This window comes from Leuresthes tenuis, unplaced genomic scaffold, assembly GCF_036924035.1.
Source record: "Leuresthes tenuis unplaced genomic scaffold, fLeuTen1.0.hap1 SCAF_19, whole genome shotgun sequence".
Lineage (NCBI taxonomy): Eukaryota > Metazoa > Chordata > Actinopteri > Atheriniformes > Atherinopsidae > Leuresthes > Leuresthes tenuis.
Window position 1 is genome coordinate 21,447,313 of NW_027325373.1, and position 23,663 is coordinate 21,470,975.

At 41.2% G+C, this 23,663-nt stretch overlaps 1 protein-coding gene and 1 non-coding gene across 2 annotated transcripts in view; both read right to left on the minus strand.

The window, feature by feature from the left end:
* ddx56 (DEAD (Asp-Glu-Ala-Asp) box helicase 56) overlaps window positions 1-23,663 on the minus strand; it is a 212,546-nt gene that overhangs the window by 160,714 nt on the left and 28,169 nt on the right. The window lies entirely within an intron of this gene.
* On the minus strand, window positions 18,405-18,478 carry trnak-cuu (transfer RNA lysine (anticodon CUU)). The gene has a single exon. It is a non-coding gene; the product is annotated as a tRNA-Lys (tRNA).

Genomic DNA, 23,663 nt, shown 5'->3' on the forward strand with positions numbered 1-23,663 from the left:
CCTGTTCTTCGTCCCTCCCCGTGAGTCTGTGTGTGCCTGCTGCTGCTCAAATTTCTCCACCAGACCCCAGCTATTAGTTTTGTTTCTTTTGTGTGAGTGAGTTTTTACAGGTATTTCAATGCTATAATGTCCAAATACAATTTATATTGTAACCTAGGAACCACATCTCATGCTGTCCCGAGCAAACGGACCTGTGTGCTTTGTCTGCACTAGTGATTCTCTGGATGAAATTTCCAGAGGTGTTGTCGAACTCTTCATTTTTATCTGAGTAACATTTGGTACCTTTATGCCTTTCTCCAACCTCCTTCCTGCCACAATTGCAACAGTAGTTTATTGGGTCCAAGCTCTCTATCAAGGCAGACAGCATGAAGGTATGTTTACAGACTAAATGTGTCTTTATTCTGTATGAACCTGCCGTTGTGTCACTGCTCTTTGTATCAATAATGCAGATCAGGACCACTAAGCTCCTGCACGGAATCCCTGATTGTTCAGCAAACATTTAAAGTCAGAGTGAACATCCCTGGCTTCCCCAGTTGTCACTGCCTCACTTCAGCTGCTCTACAAAGGTTTTCTTCTATCCCATCTTTTAGTAACTTTCATACAATTTTCAGAGATGTCGAGGTCACCATGGAAAGGGAAGTTATCAGGCTGAACGGATGTACTGGGCCCCTGGTGCGTAATGTCAGTACAATGCAACTACGTCATGGAGATGAATGAGACAACAACATAATAAAGCTGAACAATGAGAAACCTTTTAACTGGTGTCTAAGCTGAAACAGCCAGTTTATATGTATATGTTGTACATATGTGTGTGTAGGTTATTGGACTCTGCAAACATAATTTCAACACTGTCTAACTCTGCATTAAGCTCAGTCAGGTTCCGTTCTAGTTTGACGAACTGCTGACATCTTGGACTTTAAGTAAATTCATGACATTGTTGGTTTTGTTCTCTTTATTTCCTCCTTTTTTCTTCTGTTCTTAGATTTTTGTCTGTGTTAATTTATCTGTGTGTGTCTTTAAAAAAGTAAAAAAGTAAAGTATAGTAAGTTTAAGTATAGTAAGTTTGACTGCAAATACAGTCAAATGTGCTAAAGTTTATGTTTTCTTGGCACATTTACTTTTCACCATAGGAGAAGTGCTGCTGAGGAGAATTTTTACCTCCATAAAGATTCAAGTTACATACACATAATTAACCTCTTGGTGACTGAATGATTAATTCATAATTCATTCATTACTTCAGAAAATTCCTAAGATTGCTGCAGAGTAGCATGATTCTCCAGAGAAACCTCATCTGAGCTGCACTGTCACCACTCCTGCAGCACTCTCTGCAGAAGATGGAGACCTTGTGCCAGTGTAGACATTCCTTACTCTCTGTATTTTGACCCATCCAGGTTGGTATCTGTTGAACACACACATGCACAGGGTCACACACTCATGGAGACAGATGCCATACACTGGAGCGGTGGGGCAGCCAATTACAGCGCCCGAGGAGCATGGGGTGTACGGAGTGGCGAGAGAAGGAATGGAAGGTTATTGGAGGACCCACTCTAAGCACAGAGTCTGATAGCTTGTGGGTACAGCGGCTTTTGATTTGCTACCAAACATACAAGTGGTTGCTGTCGATAGAAAAAATGGGGACCATAAACTCACACTTTACACATTCACCTATCAACTACACAATTACAACTCTCCCTTCTTACCTGCAAAAAGCAAAAAAAAACATATTATTTATCAACGTTACGCCACACACAGGTGTATGTTCTCGTTCTCACAGCGTATTCTCGCGAGTATTCCCTTGTCCCTGCACAAAGTGTAGCGAACTTGCCCTCTGCTGGTGATCCTTAGACACTGCATCACCACGTTTGTTAAACAATAAACGAACCTTTCCCGATCAAACAACACACAGACAATTTTCAACACACTAATGACCTATATTTAATGCAAGTAATATTAACCATATAAATAATAACAATGTGGGTATATCACTGATGGCTCTTTATGCCACACTAACACTGGACACATCCGTCAGAACTGGAAGCCCTCTGATTACTTCCAACAGTACATCGATGACCAGGTTTTTAAAGAAATGTCGGGAGGTGTTGATCACTGGAGGAAGTCTAAAAACCACACCAGAGGAGCTGAAACCTTCTTTGGCATGCCTCAGATACCCTAGGATCCGTATGTTATGGACAGTGAAGACAAGGGTCCCAGTTATAGCTGATGGAAATAGTCGAGACATGTTCTTCAAGATCAGGCAGTCCATCACAAATGATCCCCTCTTGAAGGTGAGACCTCTCTTAAACAGAGTGCAACAAGGCTGCCTCAATCTGCCTAGGCCAGGGAAGGCATGTGTAGACGACAGTGTGCCCGGAAAACAGATTGACTGAACAGTCAATCAGAGTGGAAAAATTTGCTACCAGATCATGTTATGAAGACATGTCTTCATGTCAGGAGCATGTCTAAGTTACCAACCATCTGTTGGCAATCACACTCGTCCCTGGGTGGGCTCGAACCACCAACTTTTCGGTTAACAGCCCCACAACTGGGGCATAAAAAGAGAGCCCAGGATGGCCTCTGAGAGGGACAATAGGACTCAGATAGATTCTATAAGTTAAGCCTGACTTGGAGGTCTCAGTCTCATTCCCTGGACAGAGGACTTAATTGTGCTGACAGTCTCTGTGGTGCAATTGGCCAACGCGTTCGGCTGTTAACCGAAAGGTTGGCTGTTTCAGCTTAGAAACCAGTTAAAAAATTTCTCATTGTTCAGCTTGATGATGTTGTCTCAATCATCTCCATGACATAGTTACATTGTACTGCCATTAAACTCCACACAGAAAGACCCCAGCCAGGAATTGAACCTGGAACCCTCTTGCTGTGCTAACAAGCACCCAACCTGGCAGCCTGTTCAGCCTGATAACTTCCCTTTCCATGGTGACCTCTGAAAATTGTATTAAAGTTACTAAAAGATGAGAAAAAAGAAAACCTCTGTCGAGCAGCTGAAGTGAGGCAGTGACAACTGGTGAAGCCGGGGATGTTCACTCTGATTTTAAATGTTTGCTGAACAATCAGGGATTCCGTGCAGGAATTTAGTGGTCCTGATCTGCATTATTGATACAAAGAGCAGTGAGACAACGGCAGGTTCATACAGAATAAATACACATTTAGTCTGTAAACATACCTTCATGCTGTCTGCCTTGGACCACCAGTTTGGACCCAATATACTACAAACTATCAAGTCTGACCTGCCAAATGAAGCATTATCTTAGAAATCTAAGAAAGTACAGTACCTATGCAAGACGGGTGATAATAACAAAATGACTCACACATTAGTTGAATATATTCGCTCATAATGAAAGGTGCAGAGGAAAAAGTTTGTCCTTAGCATTCAGTGTTAAGATGGGCCTGAGCCGTCTGTTCTTCCTGAGACTGCTCATGTCTGTACCGATATGATATGCATGTTTGATCACTCCAATGCACTGTTCAATGCTGTTGTCTGCTGGGGGACTTGCACTTAAGACAAAAACTGTAGGCGCCTGGAAGAACTGGTGAAGAAGGCTGGTTCTGTGGTAGGCAGAAGGCTAGACCCTCTCAGTGCTGTGGTGGAGCAACGGATGAGGAGGAAATCATATTCTGTTTTAGAGAACAATAAACATCCTCTCCACAGCATCCTGGCAGGACAGAAGAGCAGCTGCATTGAGAGGCTCATCTCACTGAGCTGCAGGACTGAGAGGTTCAGGAGGTCCTTTGGTCCCACAGCTATAAGGCTTTTTAACAGTGACTGCTGACATGTTCTTCTCAAATTTATTTAATTAGTCATTGATTATTATTATTATTGTTGGTGTCTAATATACAATCATTGTAAGTATTTATACTTTTATGAGCTACTTGAGTAATTTGAATTTCCCTCATTGTGGGATGAATAAAGAACTGTTCTATTCTATTCTATTCTAGCCACCTAAAAATCACTTTTATTTTGAGGCTTTTTTAAATGGGGGGGGGGGGGGGGGAGGGCAAAGTGAGGAAAGGTGTGACAGATGAGGCCCCCCAGCAGTCCAATCCTATGGCATCTTAACTATTGGATGTTTCGGGATCACCTGAGCCATCCCCAACTATAAGCTTTATCAAAAAGGAAAGTTTTAAGCCTAATCTTAAAAGTGGAAAGGGTGTGTGCTTCAGTTTGAATGTGGAAAAAGGTTCATTTTGGAAACATTTTAAAAACTGACATTATTCTGTCTTGGTAAACACTGCTGTTGGGAAACATTACACTGGTTGCTGAAAAACTGGCAGAAGTGGACCTTCCAACGTGACAGTGACATGAAGTATTCAGTTGAAGTCGTTAAGTGATTAACAGAGAACAAAAATCAACATTCTGGAATCTGGACTTCAATTCCATCCAGAATCTGTGGTTGGAATCACATACCAGAAGAGAGACAGAACCTAGAGGCCTTCAAACCTGCAGATCATCACAGAATAAGGTCCAATTTTCCAGTGGAGGCATGAAGAAAGCAGTCGTGAGTACCATAACATACAATTAATGCATTAAAACTGACCTGGACAATAATATTTTGAGATTTCACAGAACGAAAGTTAAAAAATGTATAATCATAAAACAGAACAAGAGCACAAAACAACACACAAGATGGCAGCTGAGAACAGAGCGCCATTGCTCTTTTTTAGTCTTATCATTAAATTGCTATATAATCACTGATGATTACATCACAATTGATGTCACATCTGATGTTGTTTGACATCACAACTGATGTCACCACTGATGTTGTTTGACATCACAATTGATGTCACCTCTGATGTTGTTTGACATCACAAATGTTATATAGGCCAGACATTTTCACTCCTTTTTCACAGTTCGTCAAGAGTTTATCTGAAGAAACACGTCCAGTTTTCGAAGTAAATTTGAAAATCACAGTAAACGGTTTTCACTTCGCCTAAAAAAACAACACTTAATTACTATCTTGAATAGTAATTTTGACAAACTCTTAAAAACAACACTTAATTACTACCTTAAATAGTAATTTTGACAAGCTCTTAAAAACAATAAGAAAAAAAAGTCAAACCAAGATATCATCTGGTCAACTTCAGTGGTGTGACATAGTAGACGACGATTTACCTGAGGATTTCTACACATATACCATTACTTTTGGCAATAATGAAATTTATGAGGAACCCACCAACAAGTCAGAATATTACCTTTTGGAAAAAGAACAATGCCAGGCCTCTGAGGATTCCCCGTCTCCTCAAACAGTAAATGACGACGAGGAAAAAGAACCATCCCAGGTCTCTGCTGCAGCTGTGACTCCTCATTCCGAGGACGTCCAGCTTGTGCAGGATCATCCCCAGGCCTCCAAAGTTCGTCGTGTCACCTGGAAGTTTCCAATTTCACAAACCGAGGAGATTCCCTCTAATGCTTCTGCTGCCGACGAAAATTATGGATCAGAGAAATTACAGGAATCTTACCAACATAATAAAGACAAGATCAACTATTTATACCATCGCATGGATATTGTCAGGACTAAGCTGCTGAAAAAGAATTTCTTTCTAACACGAGAAAAAGACAGAAGAGTCACAGCAGAGAATAGCTGCTCCATTTCTCAGGAAAAACTAAAGGACCTGGAAAACAGTTTGACGTGTGAGCGTCATCTCCGTGAAAAGTGTGAGCAGGAGCTCAAGGAATGCAATGAAGTCATTGCAGAATTTTGTGAAACAATGTATCCACCAATATCTGAAACTGAATATCAGATAGTTGTGAAAGAAGTAGAGAGCTTGAAAGAACAACTCAAAGTAAAAACTGCCTCCAATATTGATCTTGCCTCCAAACTAAAGGCACAGGAGGAGGCAACAAAGACACAGGAAAAGAAGGTGGCAGAACTTATGAAGGCTGTATTTCTATCTGTAATCATCAAGCCAGAAGAAAAAACAGAGCTGTACATACTCCCAGAACTCCATTTAGATCAGATACGTCTTCCACCAAAGAACAAAATTGTGGAAGAGCTGGCTTCACAAGTGGAAGTATCAAATCTAGAAGTGGAGGGAGTCAATGAAACAGAACCACAAGGGATCCCTGAGCCACCAAAAGAGAACTTTACATCAAAGAAACGAACAGAACAAAAAGACGCCAGAAACCATTTTAAAGAACCAGCCTGAAGTCACCCAGGAACCTCAAGACACGGAGGACATTTCATTACTGATCCATATCAAGGAACCAGAGAAGATATCTGAACCTGTGGATGAAAAAGAAATAGATAGGGCTTCTGAAGACTCACGGGAAGTGATTCCATCAGATTTAGCTCATCAGGCTGGAGTGCCACAACCAGACGTGGTCCCAGAACAGGAGAGTTACATCGAAGTGGAATTAGTCCAACAACCAAAAGATGTCTCAGAGCCACCAAAAGAGAAAGTTTCTTCTAAAAACCATTGGCACAAAAACAAGAAGACTGTAGAGACCATTATAAAGAACAACCAGTCGAAGTATTCCAGGAACTTCAAGACACGGAGGACATTTCATCACAGATCGTTGTCCAGGAACCACTTCCAGAAAACAATCGAGAAAGAACTTTCATTGTCATCGAACCATTTCGATGACAATGAAAGTTCTATCTCCATTCAGAGGACTCTCCAACATCAACCCCCTTACATGCCACAGAAGACATGTCTCTTTAACTTGCAGTACCAGAACAAGCAGTGGACAAGTTTAACCCCTCAGAAGAAAGACCAGAGCTGCCTTCAATGTGGAGGCGCTTCAAAAAATATATGACGCCAAAACATCCCCCACAATACAAAGACAACAACATCAAGAGAGAAAGTAGCGGCAGCGTTTAGTATTCGCACATAAGACCAGTCAACCAATGAAATCTCTATACATCCTGTTACAGTAACATCAATAAAAATACTTAAAATGTAGATATCTTTTGTACGGCTCTATCTTTTCATCCTGAACAACTGCACTGACTGAAAGTATCAGTGCATTGTTCTCACAACTGTTAAGAGCATTATTGTGTCATTCAAATAAGAATATGAATATGTTCCTATAGAAATTATTATCACATTGATTTATGTGTTTAAATAAAATAAACCATTGTAAAAATAAAAAAAAATAAATTACGCACAATTCTTTTATCAAAAGAAGAACCAGTTTTTTTTTTTTTTTAAAAGGTCATTTTCTTCAAAAGTTATTCTTCCAATGACAAATAAGGTATTTTTCATATTGTTGAGGGTTTGATATCACCTTTTATTGTACATATTTATGCACTGTGCTTACATAGCATTGGTACACTCCTTTTTGAAAGGAACAAGCATTGACCCCACAGTGTGAAGAGTTAGAACACTACATGCTTACAGGAGGAGTCAAAACAGGTCAAAACATTTGAACCATGAGTGTTAAAAGATGAGTTTCACTGTTTAGTGTCACGACAGCTGGAATATACATCAGCATATGAATTAGTGTCTAACAGGAGGACTCCACTCTTGACGCAGCAGAGGACATCTTGAGAAAGTGGAGCCAAAGAGAATAAACCACCAGGCTGCTTAAAGCTGCTTGATCTGACTGCTCAGATGTTTTTTCTGTGTTTGACCCATCAAACTCACCTCCTTACACATGAGGAAACTCTGGTGATCTGCTGCATTTCTCAATAGAAATTATATATATATATGCACGTGATTTTGATAACATATGTGTGTAACACCTTCACTGCAGGAGTATTTGTCGGAATGAAACGATGCAAAAAGTTTAATAAACTTTTAGTAAATTGTTCCTCATTTCCTCTTGCCTGCAGAAGGATTAAAGATCTTGGACTTTCTATATGAAGACAGTGGAACAAAGAGTAGATTTTATTTAACAATCTGACAACATCATTTACAACAAAAAGTATTCTTCAACAGAACAGAACAATTCAGGAAACACTAATCAGCATCAACGCCTGAACTCATTCAGCAGTGTGGTGAAAACAGAAAAATACTGAAACTTCTCTGTTTAAAGGAGAAACTTTCAGCTGTGGGGCAAGATTTCCCTGCAGGCTCCTGGTTTTCTCTTTGTTCACTCAGTCTGTTGTTTTCTGTCCTCACTTTAGTCAACACAGTCCGACAGTAAAAAGCTCATTCTCTCTCTTTATGTAGTGTTTACATCACTGTGTCGACAGCACAGTTACACATGTATGCTGTTCAGTCAACGTTGACTTTTTATGCTGTTTCACATGTTCTGCTTTGAACATAAAATCTGACATCGTGGAGCTTTTATCATTAGCATCAAATATTTAAACATTGTTGGACATGAAAACACATTTTTCATTTTGAACAGACTTCAATAAATTCAAATTGTAAGAATGTTTGTGTCAGACAGGAAAAACGGGATCACACTCCTCAACCTCCCTGGTAAGGTCTCTTCGGGGGTACTGGAGAGGAGGAACCACATTTTCACAGTTTTCTGTGTAATGGTTCGTTATAAAAGAAGAGTCCACAAAGCCTGAGTAGCAGACCTGTGCTTCATCTTGACTTGAGGTATTTCAGGAGAAATGCAATTATAACCCCAGAGAGCCTCCCGCAGAATGAATCTGGTTTTATTTAACTAAGAATACTTTATTAAAGATCACTTTACTGTCATGTGGTCACACGAAATGACTCTCCGCATGTGACCCATCCAGGTTGGTATCTGTTGAACACACACATGCACAGGGTCACACACTCATGGAGACAGATGCCATACACTGGAGCGGTGGGCAGCCAATTACAGCGCCCGGGGAGCATGGGGGTTACGGAGCGGCGAGAGAAGGAATGGAAGGTTATTGGAGGACTCTAAGCACAGAGACTGATAGCTTGTGGGTAGAGCGGCTTTCGATTTGCTACCAAACATACAAGTAGTTGCTGTCGATAGAAAAATTGTCCTATCTGGTTGTAAAGGATGGGGACACGTTCATGTTCTGAAGACAGTATGTCTAAGTTACCAATGTTCGGATGATATACGTACTCGTCCCTGTGTGGGCTTGAACCACCAACCTTTTGATTAACAGCCGAACACGCTGGCCGATTGCGCCACAGGGACTATGCCAGCACACTAAATGTTAGGCTTAACTTATAGACTCTATCTGAGTCCTACTGTCCCTCTCAGAGGACATCCTGGGCTCTCTTTTGATGCCCCAGTTGTGGGGGTGTGGCCAACACATCACATGCACTGTCCTTTGAAAAAAGAAATTGGAATTTCAACTTCCATGTTTTACAGCAACAAGAGAGGTAAGTCGACAATTTTTTGAAGATATCATGTTTCTATTGTTAAAAATCTTTTTTTGTCTTTAATATCAAAGTCTTTACTTCAATTTAGTAACACTTTTATAAAGGCTTAGTCATTTTAACCCTTTCAAAACATGACTTTTATGTAATGTCCTTTGTAGCTGACATCAGGACTTACTAACCTCCATTGAAGAATTGTGGAGGGAGATTCAGATTTAGAGCAGTCTGAAGATGAGATGGATGAGGCCCAGAGAGAGGAGAGGAAGACGAAATCCATCAGAACTGGAAGCCCTCTGACTACTTCCAACAGTACATCGATGACCAAGTTTCTAAAGAAATGTCAGAACGAACAAACAATCGGGAGGTGTTGATCACTGGAGGAAGTCTAAAACCCACACCAGAGGAGCTGAAAACCTTCTTTGGCATGTCTATGTACATGGTATGCCTCGGATACCCTAGGATTCGGATGTACTGGGCGGCGAAGACAAGGGGCAAGTTATAGCTGATGCAATGAGTCGAGACAGATTCTTCAAGATGTTTATGCATTTAGCAGACACTTTTATCCAAAGCGACATACAGGTAGGCAGGTAGGGTAAGGGGGTCTTGCCTAAGGATTCTCTTCAATCTTACTATCACAGTCCCTGGATCAGGGAGTCACAAAACAGTCACAAAGTCACAAACGATCTTGATGTCTCTGATGAGGAGAAGAAGCGTGATCCCCTCTGGAAGGTGAGACCTCTCTTAAACAGAGTGCAACAAGGCTGCCTCAATCTGCCTAGGCCAGGGAAGGCATGAGTAGATGATCAGATAATTCCGTTCACAGGCGTCCTGTACGACAGTGCCCGGAAAACCAAACCCAAAAAAAAAAGTGTTTAAGGTTCACTGACCAACAACTTGGAATCAGAAGGGGCACTGCCAGTAGAAATACATGTGCAGAGCATGTTATGAAGGCATGGCAAGAGTATATGTTGGTAATCGAACTCGTCCTTAACCTTTCAGTTAACAGCCGAATGCGCTGGCCAATTGCGCCACAGCACACAACACCAGTTCTGATTTCTTTGCAGCGGCTCCCAGTCAGGTTCAGAATCCAGTTCAAAGTTCTTGTTCTCACACTCAGAGCCTTGCGTGTTCAGGCCCCTTCATATGTCAAAGATCTGCTGCAGCCCCATCATAACAACAGGACTCTGAGGTCCTCTGATCAGGTTTGTTGGTTGTTCCTCCATCCAGGCTGAGAACTAAAGGAGACTGTGATTCAGAAGTTGTTGCTCCTAAACTTTGGAAATCTCTTCCATTAGATTTAAGATGTGTGAGAAAAAGCTTCTTGAAACACATCTATTTAACCTGGTTTTCTGAAAAGTATTGGATACTGTATGTATATCTTTATTTAATTTTGTAATGTGTTTCAGTTATTATCTTTTTATTGTTTTATTTTTTATTGTAAAGCACTTTTTGACATTTGTTCTTCAAAAGTACCATTTAAATAAAATTTACTCACTGACTGAAAACTCAACACAAATTCAGATCTCAGAGTTCATGTGAGACGCTGCTCAGAACAAAACTGTCTGATGATGTTTTCTTTATTCTGATTTTCACACAAAACAGAAGCACAAACAAAACAGAAACTGGGGCTCTGTTAGCGATAGATGAAATGGGCACAGCGCCACCTATCGTACTGAGACATGCTTTGTACCAGTGATTCGATTCATTTGCCATATATCCAAGGATAATTACCCTTGCTGGGATAAGGAGCATAACCCAACTATAGCTATAATCGAGTTAATCTCATCATTTAGACCCACTGACTGTCTGTGTCATTCGAAAGAAAAACATCACTTCCTGTGAACCACTACAGTTTGATGTCAGCGAACACATCATCTGTGTGAGGAGCATTACTACCATCTACTAGAATGATTAGAAGTTATTAAGGTTTTTTTTCTGCATGAGCCTCTCAGGCACTGATTTTTAGTTTGGATTAGTGAAACACCGATTTGAGATTAGTATAATCAGCAGAGCTACTGCAACTGCTATTAATCCTCCTGTTAGTCCCAGTTTAGAGAAGACGCTGATCCATCCTCTGCTGTCTGGTCGTCGACTCTCAGTCGGTCTCTGAGGTTGGGAGTGATCAGCAGCTGCTGTAAAGGACAAAAAATGAAGGTGATTTATGGAAAGAAAACATTTCCCTCATCATTAGCAGCTGTTGGTAAATCTTCTTCTGCTGTCAGAGAAACTGTTGTTCTGCTGCATTTTGTGTGTTTTCTCTTAATTTGTTTTGAGTTTTGGATTTTGTGTTAACAGGGGTCGCAGTCTTATTTCATGAATCATTTCAACGTAAGCAGTTATCTCCTGGAAGTTTTCAGTCCTCTGAATATATGGCGAAACAGCTCAAGGCCTCATCCAGAGTCCTGTTTCTGAATGTTTACAGGCCCCCCAAATGCTGTGCAGACTTTTTTGATGACCTCAGTGAACTGCTGTCTATGAGCTGTGTTGATTTTGACTGTGTAATTATTGTTGGTGATTTTAACATCCACATGGACAACCCTCAGGACAAAGGGACTAAAGACCTGAGTAACACTCTGGACAACGTTGGGCTGACTCAGCATGTAACAGAGGCCACACAGAATAGGGGACACACTCTAGACTTACTGATCTCTAAAATGTAGTTTATACTTCTCCATCATTTCGACGACGTAGCTACAACGTGGACGTGGACCCCTATGCCGTAGCCTGAAGTGCACCTCCAAAACATTCTAACTATACGTCACGGGTTGTAAGGGCTGTGATTGGTCCGCTCAGAGCATAATTTCTGGCAGTTGCTTTTTCCGGTCTTAGTGGCTGTACACAGCGAAGAAGTTCGTTGACATTCAAAATGATCGAAAGTGCATTTGCTCACAACCAGTGATTTCACAACCAGTGTTGTAAATTCACCCGTTCCCAGACTCGGCCGGTTTAGTGCTCATACAGACCACCTCCGCAAACGAGAGTACGAATTCAGTGCACACAAATGTCTCAACAGCAGTGATCTCAAAACGGTGTATAACTGAAAACAGTAGTGAGATTTTTAACCTGGTCTTCTCTTTAACACATGCCCTGTCCGGGGGTTCAGTCAGTGAGCTCGTCAGTAGGTCCAATGCTAAAATGTTAAATGTTATGGATATTTTTGCTCCCATTAAGGCTGCAGCACAGCTTTTTTACTCCATGCTCCGTGACAGTCACCTAACTTCACACGTAGTTTGCTACTGATAGTTTAGCGCAACATGGCAGGATATTTATCAGATTTTGACGACGTGGATGACAACTGTGAGTACGATGGACATCATTACCGGATTGAATGAGCTGTGCTGCAACGGTGGGCGTCGATGACGTCATCCCAGTAGATAAGTCTGTAGAAAGCCCTCTATAAGCCCCCTGATAGCTGCCAATAACAACAACATTGCAGCTATGAGCTAACAGTGCAATAGCACTCCTTCATTCATTCATTCATTCATTCCTCTTAAAGTATTGGTGAAATAAAGACAGATAATGCCTTATTTAGAGGCCGCATCGTCTAAGCCCCGTTCACTCCGTTATATGGATCTCGAGGAATCTAAATATCTTCTGAATGACGGCGACTTTCACCAAACTGCTCCCAGTGAGTAGATGAACGTATTTCAAGCCAGAAATAAGGTCTAGTTTTAAAAATACCGGAGTTCCCCTTTAATGTTATCTCTGGAAGGAAGCAGTCTCCATGGCGAAATTCCACGCTGGTGAAAAATGAGAAAAGAGAGTGTATGAAAAATGAGCGGGTTCAGCATATGTACCGTGTCCACCGAAAACCGGTTTAAACACCATGACACTGTTTCAACCTATTAACAGTAAAGACCTGGAGGACGGCTGAACTCCACCTCTTGCTGTTTAAACATCCTGCCAACAGGTTTTTTCAAAAGGAGTCTCAAAGATTTTGGAGTCCCTAATGTCAGGTGTGTTTCCAAAACCTCTACAAACAGCTCTAATTAAACCTCTGCTGAAAAAGGACAATCTTGACAAGATACAAATGAACAACTACAGGCCCATCTCAAATCTCCTATTTTTAAGTAAGATTTTTAAGTAAGAAGTGTTTTTTCAACAGCTTAATTACTTTTTAACACAAAATAACTGCTATGATATCTTCCAGTCAGGTTTTAGACAGAACTACAGCACTGAGACTGCTCTGACCAAAGTGTTTAATGGCATATGTCGGAATACAGACGGTGGAAAGATGTCAGTCTTAGTTTTACTAGATCTCAGTGCTGCTTTTGATAAAGTGAATGACTAAAGAACTGGGCGGGTCTTTCCGGAACAGTACTAAACTGGTTCAAAACATACTTAGAGAACGGGAAGTACTTTGTGTCAATAGGTAACTTTACATCTGAGCAGACAAGAATCACATGTGGAGTTCCCCAAGGTTCCATCCTGGGACCTCTTCTGTTTAACATCTACAAGCTCACACTGGCACAGATGATAAAAATCAAAAAAATAAACTACCATAGCTATGCAGGTGACACTCAGATATTACAATGTCACCAGGAGACCGAGGCCCTGTTCAGGCCCTTGGTAAATGCATTGAGGAGATTAATGACTGGATGTGGACTTTCTCCAGCTAAACAAAAACAAAACTGAGGTAATTGTCTTTGGAGCCAAAGAGAAACGATTACAGGTCACCACGGAGGTTTATCAACAGATCGTTGATAACTTAAACATACTGCTGCCATGTCTTCAGAACATGGTCTGCACATGGCTGCGGCCTCATCCTTCACAACCAAATCAAACATTTTTAAACAGTTGTATGTTTGGTAGTAAATCAAAAGCCGCCGGGGTAACGTGTCCCACTGTACCCACAAGCTATCAGGCTCTGTGGTTAGAGTGCTCTAATAACCTTTCATTCCCATTCTCGCCGCTCAAAAAAAGAATGGTGGACTGACAACTGGAGTTGTGGTAGTCAGCCTCCACCTCCACCTCCACGGCCCTTTAGGAAGGCTCCGTACGCCCCCTGCTCCCCGGGCGCTGTAATTGGCTGCCCCACCGCTCCAGTGTATAGCATCTGTCTCTATGAGTGTGTGACCCTGTGCATGTGTGTGTTCAACAGATACCAACCTGGATGGGTCACATACGGAGGAGTAATTTTAATTTAAATAATTTTAGTTATTTACATTGATCCTCTATCATTCAAATGGTTATTAGTATGACATGAGACTAAAGTGAAAGAAACATTACCTGTTTTGACAATAATTAAAACCAGGTTCATTCTGCGGGAGGCTCCCTGGGGTTATAATTGCAAGACAGTTTCTCCTGAAATGCCTCAAGTCAAGATGAAGCACAGGTCTGCTACTCAGGCTTTGTGGACTCTTCTTTTATAACGAACCATTACACAGAAAACTGTGAAAATGTGGTTCCTCCTCTCCAGTACCCCCGAATAGACCTTACCAGGGAGGCTGAGGACTGTGATCCCGTTTTTCCTGTCTGACACAAACATTCTTACAATTTGAATTTATTGAAGTCTGTTCAAAATGAAAAATGTGTTTTTATGTCCAATAACGTTCTTTTAAATATTTGATGCTAATGATAAAAGCTCCACGATGTCCGATTTTATGTTCAAAGCAGAACATGTGAAACAGCATAAAAAGTCAACGTTGACTGAACAGCATACATGTGTAACTGTGCTGTCGACACAGTGATGTAATCACTAGATGAAGAGAGAGAGAATGAGCTTTTTACTGTCGGACTGTGTTGACTAAAGTGAGGACAGAAAACAACAGACTGAGCGAACAGAGAGAAAATCAGGAGCCTGCAGGGAAATCTTGCCCCACAGCTGAAAGTTTCTCCTTTAAACAGAGAAGTTTCAGTATTTTTCTGTTTTCACAGAAAACAGAAAAATGAATGAATGAGTTCTGAATGCTGAATGAGTTCAGGCGTTGATGCTGATCGGTGTTTCCTGAATTGTTCTGTTCTGTTGAAGAGTACTTTTTGTTGTAAATGATGTTGTCAGATTGGTAAATAAACTCTACTCTTTGTTCCACTGTTTTTATGTAGAAAGTCCAAGATCTTTAATCCTGCAGGCAAGAGGAAACATGAGGCTAAAGAACATGAGCAACAATTTACTAAAAGTTTATTAAACTTTTAGCATCGTTTCATTCCAACAAATATTCCTGCAGTTAAGGTGTTACACACATACGTTAACTTTTTAAACAAAATCATGTGTAAAATGTCTATCATGTGCAATTTCTATTGAGAAATGCAGCAGATCGCCAGAGTTTCCTCATGTGTAAGAGGATGGAGGTGAGTTTGATGGGTCAAACAGACAAAAGACACCTGAGCAGTCAGATCAAGCAGCTTTAAGCAGCCTGGTGGTTTTACTCTCTTTGGCTCCACTTTGTCAAGATGTCCTCTGCTGCGTCCAGAGTGGAGTCCTCCTGTTAGAAACTAATTCATATGCTGATGAACATTCCAGCTGTCGTGACACTAAACAGTAAAACTCATCTTTTAACACCAGTAAAATCTATTCATGGTTCAAATGTTTTGACATGTTTTGACTCCTCCTGTAAGCATGTAGTGTTCTAACCCTTCACACTGTGGGGTCAATGCTCGTTCCTTTCAAAAAGAAGTGTATCGACTCTATGTTAGCACAGTGCATAAATATGGACAATAAAAGGTTATATCAAACCCTCAACAATATGAAAAAATACCTTATTTGTCCTTGGAAGAATAACCTTTGAAGAAAATTACCTTTTAATTGACAAGTAAAACCGTTTCTTATTTTAATAAAAGAATCCAAACAAGTGCGTAATTTTATTTTATTTAAACATAAATCAATGTAATAATAATTGCTATAGGAACATATTCATATTCTTATTTGAATGACACAATAATGCTCTTAACAGTTGTGAGAACAATGAACTGATACCTTCAGTCAGTGCAGCTGTTCAGAATGAAAAGATAGAGCCGTACAAAAGATATCTACATTTTAAGCATTTTTATTGATGTTACTGTAACAGGATGTATAGAGATTTCATTGGTTGACTAGTCTTATGTGCGAATACTAAACGCTGCTGCTACTTTCTCTCTTGATGTTGTTGTCTTTGTATTGTCGGTAATGTTTTGGCGTCATATATTTTTTGAAGCGCCTCCACATTGAAGGCAGCTCTCGTCTTTCTTCTGAGGGGTTAAACTTGTCCACTGCTTGTTCTGGTACTGCAAGTTTAAGAGACATGTCTTCTGTGGCATGTAAGATGGTGGACGACGTATCTGATCTAAATGGAGTTCTGGGAGGATGTACAGCTCTGTTTTTTCTTCTGGCTTGATGATTACGGATAGAAATACAGCCTTCATAAGTTCTGCCACCTTCTTTTCCTGTGTCTTTGTTGCCTCCTCCTGTGCCTTTAGTTTGGAGGCAAGATCAATATTGGAGTCTTTTCTTTGAGTTGTTCTTTCAAGCTCTCTACTTCTTTCACAACTGACTGATATTCAGTTTCAGATACTGATGGTTTCAGTGTTTCACAAAATTCTGCAAAGACTTCATTGCATTCCTTGAGCTCCTGCTCACACTTTTCACAGAGATGACGCTCACACGTCAAACTGTTTTCCAGGTCCTTCAGTTTTTCCTCAGAAATGGAGCAGCTATTCTCTGCTGCGAGTCTTTTTCTCGTGTTAGAAAGAAATTCTTTTTCAGCAGCTCAGTTCTGACAATATCCATCCGATGGTATAAATAGTTGATCTTGTCCTTATTATGTTGGTAAGATTCCTGTAATTTCTCTGATCCATAATCTTCGTGGGCAGCAGAGGCATTAGAGGGAATCTCCTCGGTTGGTGAAATTGGAAACTTCCACGTGACGCGACGAACTTTGGAGGGCTGGGGATGATCCTGCACAAGCTGGACGTCCTCGGAATGAGGAGTCACAGCCGCAGCAGAGACCTGGGATTGTTCCTTTTCCAATAGCTCATTTTCTGAGTTTGATGTTAAAGTTACTGCCAAAAGTAATGTTATATTTGTCGGAGGCCTGGGCTTGTTTGTCGGTTTGTGAATTTGGAAACTTCCACGTGACGCGACGAACTTTGGAGGGCTGGGGATGATCCTGCACAAGCTGGACGTCCTCAGAATGAGGAGTCACAGCCGCAGCAGAGACCTGGGATGGTTCTTTTTCCTCTTTGTCATTTACTGTTTGAGGAGACGGGGAATCCTCAGAGGCCTGGCATTGTTCTTTTTCCAACAGCTCATTTTCTGACTTGTTGGTGGGTTCCTCATAACTTATTATCGCCAAAAGTAATGGTATATGTGTAGAAATCCTCAGGTAAATCGCCGTCGACCATGTCACACCACTGAAGTTGAGCAGATGATATCTTGGTTTGACTCATTTTGCTTGTTGTTTTTAAGAGTTTGTCAAAATTACTATTTAAGATAGTCATTAAGTGTTGTTTTTTTTAGACGATGTGAAAACCGTTTACTGTGACTTTCAAATTTGCTTCAAAAACTGGACGTGTTTCTTCAGATAAACTCCTGACGAACTGTGAAAAAGGAGTGAAAATGTCTGGCCTATATAACATTTGTGATGTCAAACAACATCAGAGGTGACAGCAATTGTGATGTCATAAACAGTGATGACATCACAATTTAGTGATAAGACTAAAAAAGAGCAATGGCGCTCCGTTCTCAGTCACCATCGTCTGTGTTGTTTTGCTCTCTTGTTCAGTTTTATGATTATACATTTTTTTACTTTTTTTCTGTGAAATCTCAAAATATTCTTGTCCAGGTCAGTCAGACTGCTGTCTTCATGCCTCCACTGGAAAATTGGACCTTATTCTGTGATGATCTGCAGATTTGAAGGCCTCTTTACTTTCTCTCTTCTGGTTTGTGATTCCAACCACAGCGGTGGGGCAGCCAATTACAGAGCCTGGGGAGCATGGGGGGGTACGGAGCGGCAAGAGAAGGAATGGAAGGTTATTGGAGGACCCACTCTAAGCACAGAGCCTGACAGCTTGTGGGTACAGCGGCTTTCGATTTGCTACCAAACATACAGTGGTTGCTGTCAATAGAAAAAAATTCCTATTTGGTTGCAAATGACGGGCAGAGAGTCTGTAGAAAGGGATATATGTGCAAACCGTGTCCTGAAGACAGGGCAGCAGTTTGTCTAAGTTACCAATGTTTGGATGGTAAACGTACTCATCCCTGGGTGGGCTCGAACCACCAACCTTTCGGTTAAGAGCTGAACGCGCTGGGCGATTGCGCTACAGAGACTTGAATAAATTCAATGGATAAATATTCACTGCTAGAAATTCAATCACTATTTTCTTTCAAAATCCGATGACACAGATTTACTTCCATAGGTCCTTGGCATGTACATGTTTATGGGTTTGGTACAGATGCCCAAAATAAGAGTGTATTGGGAAATGGAAACGAAGTACCCCAAACTTGCTGATGTGATGTCACAAGATCGATTTGAGAAATTGCTGACACTGCTGCACTTTCAAGACAACCTCAGTGTGTCTGAAGATGAAAAGAAGGATAAATTGTGGAAACTGAGGCCATGGCTCGATGAGCTTCGAAAACAATGCCTTCATGTACCACCTGAAGAACATCATTCTGTTGATGAAATCATGGTTCCTTTCGAGGGAAGATCTCATCTGAAAGTCTATATGCCAGCCAAACTCCACAAATGGGGGTTCAAAATGTGGGGACGTGCAGGATCAAGCGGCTTCCTCCATGACTTTGATGTTTGTCAAGGGGCAGCAGATCCAGACAAGGAAAGGTCTGAGGTTGGTGTGAGTGACAAGTTGACATCAACCCTTCTTGCAGGGAAGAACCACAAAGTGTTCGCGGACAGATATTTTACATCACTCCCACTGTTGGAACACCTGCGGCAGAGAGGGCTATACTACCTTGGCACCATTAGGATGAACAGGGTACCCGACTGCAGCATGAAGGATGAAAAAGACCTGAGGAAACAGGGAAGAGGATCCATGGATTACAGAGTCAATCAAAACAATGTGATAGTTGTACGGTGGTGTGACAACAAACCCAAAACATATATCATGGTTCCCAGACCATCCATTGTGGAAACCTACAACAGATTCATGGGTGGTGTAGATCCCTTGGATACGCTGTCTGCCCTGTACAAATACAGCTTCAAAACCAGAAGATGGAACTTGTATATTTGGTGGCATAGTGTCACAGTGGCACTCATTAATGCCTGGTCTCTGTACCGAAGAGACAGGGAGGCAGTGGACCTAGAGAAAAACACCATGCCCCTGAGGAGGTTTCAGGCCTCAGTTGGCTCTTCCCTGATAAGCGCAGGAAAAGCAAAAGCAAGGGTTGGCAGACCACTCTCCCCTCCACCAGTATTCTCTCCACCCCACTCCTCACCATCACGAACACCACCACCACCACAGAGGAGGTGGCAATCGACCATTGTGCCTCCAGATGTGAGCAGAGATATGGTCGACCACTTCCCATCCTGAGAAAAGCGACAAAGGTGCAGGCACTGCACAGGACACTTTTCCCATGTGTGCTGTGGAAAATGCAATGCCCATCTCTGTCTGAATAAGCACAGGAACTGTTTGCATGCTTACCACATGGCATAAAAGAAAAAATGACTGGAAAAGGCAGCAGTTTGAAAAACTAAATAGGCTGATTTTCTTATGGCCAGAACTGCATGAAATGCCCTATGTATCATTTACGTATAAACATATATGCAATTAATTTTTTGATTTTGTTTTAAGGGACAAATATAAGGGTTTCAGGATTCACAGGGTTCACAGGAAGTGATATTTTTCTTTCTAATGACACAGACAGTCAGTGGGTCTCCATGATGAGATTAACTCGATTATAGCTATACTTGGGTTATGCTCCTTATCCCAGCAAGGGTAATTATCCTTGGATATATGGCGGTGAATGAATCGAATCACTGGTACAAAGCATGCCTCAGTACGATAGGTGGCGCTGTGCCCATTTCATCTATCGCTAATAGAGCAACTTCCGGTTGACATCTTCACCACCAACAACAACAACAAAACTAAGGCATTCGAGAAAGATGGCGAACGCAGAGCAAGATGAAGCTACGTCCCTCTACATTTTGTTTGTGATGAGCATGCTTATTGCACAATAAGAATTCCCAGAATTTCCAGAATTAAAAAGCTCCAGTTAAACCTGCTGACTGGCAGATGTGCAGAGTTCCTGCAGCAAAGCAGGAACCAGTGACTGTAATAGGAACTCAATGAAGATTGTATTTGAAAGTATTTATTTCTTTTTAAAATAACTCATCACATTTTCTCTGTTTTGTTTGTGCTTCTGTTTTGTGTGAAAATCAGAAAAGAAAACATCTTCAGACAGTTTTGTTCTGAGCAGCGTCTCACATGAACTCTGAGATCTGAATCTGTGTTGAGTTTTAAGTCTGTGAGTAAATTTTATTTAAATGGCCCTTTTCAAGAACAAATGTCACAAAGTGCTTTACAATAAAAATAAAACAATAAAAAGACAATAACTGAAGTACATTACGATATTAAATAAGGATAAAGCATACCATACAGTATCCAATATTTTTCAGAAAACCAGGTTAAACAGATGTGTTTTAAGAAGCTTTTTAAAAATGTCCACTTGTCTCACACATCTTAAATCTAATGGAAGAGAGTTCCAAAGTTGAACCATACTGATTCAACGTGTTGTAGCTAAAAAAAATTACATTGAAGGATAACGTTTTTAGCATCAGAGCTGAAGTGTGACATGTCTGCCAACCAGAAGTGGAGAGTAGGAACAAAATATGTTATTTTTGCCACAATGGGCCGTTTTATTCAAGGCGCCATCGTGTCGACTTAAGTCGACCATGGCGCTTAGAGGGTTAAGCCTAATCTTAAAAGTGGAAAGGGTGTCTGCTTCCCGGACATTTACTGGCAGCTTATTCCACAAGAGAGGGGCTTGATAACTGAAGGCTCTACCTCCCAGTCTACTTTTAGAAACTCTGGGAACAACAAGTAAACTTGCAGTTTGGGAGCAAAGTGCTCTGTTTGGAAAATATCTTACAATGAGATCTTTAAGATAAGGAGCTCGGTCATTAAGAGCTTTATATGTGAGGAGAAGAATCTTAAATTCTATTCTGAATTTAACAGGGAGCCAATGAAGAGACGCTAAAACTGGAGAAACATGATCTCTCCTCTCTCATCAGAACTCTGGCTGCAGCATTTTGGATCAGCTGGAGGCTTTTCAGAGAATATGTGGGACAGCCCAATCATAAGGAATTACAGTAGTCCAATCTTGAAGTAACAAATGCATGAACTAGTTTCTCTGCATCACCCTGAGACAGGATGTTCCTGATTTTAGCAATATTACGAAGGTGAAAGAAGGCAGTCCTAGAAACCAGTTTTATATGTGCGTCAAATGATAAATTCTGGTCAAAAATAACTCCAAGGTTCCTCACTGTAGAACTAGAAGCCAAGGAAATACCATCTAGAGTAACTATATAGCTAGATGATTTCTCCCTGAAGCGATCAGGTCCAAAGAGAACAACTTCAGTTTTGTCTGAATTTAAAAGCAGACAGTTCTGAGTCATCCAAGTCTTTATGTCTTTAAGACAGGCTTGTAGTCTGACCAACCTATTGGTTTCATAGATAAGTACAGCTGAGTATCATCAGCATAACAATGGAAATTTATGCCATGCTGTCTAATAATGTTACCTAATGGAAGCACGTACAAAGTAAAAAGAATTGGTCCAAGCACAGAACCCTGAGGAACTCCATGACTTACACCAATGTGTGAGGAAGAGTCTTCATTTACAAGAACAAAATGGAATCTGTCAGATAAATATGACTTAAACCAGCCGAATGCAGTTCCTTTAATCCCAATAACACGTTCAAGTCTCTGTAACAGAATGCTGTGATCGATCGTATCGAATGCAGCACTGAGATCCAACAGGACAAGTACAGAAACAAGTCCGCTATCAGAGGCTAAGAGGAGATCATTGGTAACTTTCACCAGTGCTGTTTCTGTGCTATGATGGACTCTGAATCCTGACTGAAGCTCTTCTAACAGATTATTTCTATGTAAATGATCACAAAGTTGAACTGCAACTATTTTTAAGAACTTTAGACAAAAAAGGGAGATTGGATATAGGTGAATTAGCCAATATACACTGCTAAAAAAAAAAAAAAAAAAAACACACTTTGAAAACAGATCTGTGGAAAAATAAAAAAATCATACTGCATATCCAGGCAATGTGTGAAGGATGAAAGGACACCACAATTGGTGGAAATGATCAACGGACACTCAATTCAAAGATACCCCATCATGTGAAAAGGGCCATTGTAGCATACTAAGTGGCCCCCACATGATTGTATGCATGCATTACAACATTGGGGAATGCTCCTAATGGATCAACAGATGGTGCTCTGAAGGGAGATGTTCCCAAATCTTGAAAAGACCATCACTGAACTTGTGGACAGTAAGATGCAACCCAACTTCGTCAGTTTAACAAAGACATGTCCTGGAGGTTTTCTGTTGGCTTTAGGTCAGGTAAGTGTGGGGCCCATTCAGTGGTATAAATTCCTCCAGGAATTGTCTGCATACTCTGGCCACAAGGCCATGCTCTTGGAGGAACGCAGGACCCACTGGACAAGTACATGGTCTGACAACAGGGCCAAGGAGTTTAACCAGAAGCCCAGGGCAGCTGTTGTTCAGCATGTAGAGGTCTGCGTATGCTTCAATGGATATGCAGAATAATACAACATGCTCCTTGACTGGAACACGGGCCCAAAGTGAAACTGAAGCGCAAAGGAGCCTAAAGGGTCATGTCATCAGTAGGGACACTGACCAGGGCAATATTGCAGTACTCAAGAGTCAGAAGGCAGAAATTAAAAGGAACGGTTTTATTCCAAATAAATAAAATGCCGCTGGACGCAGTCGCCATGACAGTCTGGTTGCCGCTGGACGCAGCCGCCATGACAGTCTGGTTGCCGCTGGACGCAGCCGCCATGACACTCTGGTTGCCGCTGGACGCAGCCGCCATGACAGTCTGGTTGCCGCTGGACGCAGCCGCCATGACAGTCTGGTTGCCGCTGGAGGACTCTTTCAGTGCTGTCATGAGGTTATTTAATCTTGCGTTTCCATTTGACGCCTTAGCTTCAACTTCTTTCGTTTCCAGTTGCACTGAAAGAAACAGGCATACAAGACCAATTCAATACACTTTAATTGCCAAGTTCCACTATCCTTATACAAAGCGCTTCATGTAGTGAAGCGCTTTGAGTGGTCAGCTAGACTAGAAAAGTGCTATACAAGTACATTTACCATTTACTTTGACCTGGAACTTTGTTAGCTTAACCAAGTTATCCACATTGTTGTAATAAGTGAGAACAAGAACAAGGCTTTCTCAGGAGCTGCTTCAATCACCAAATGAAGCTTTCCCCACACCACAGAAATTTTATTTAAATTTTATGTA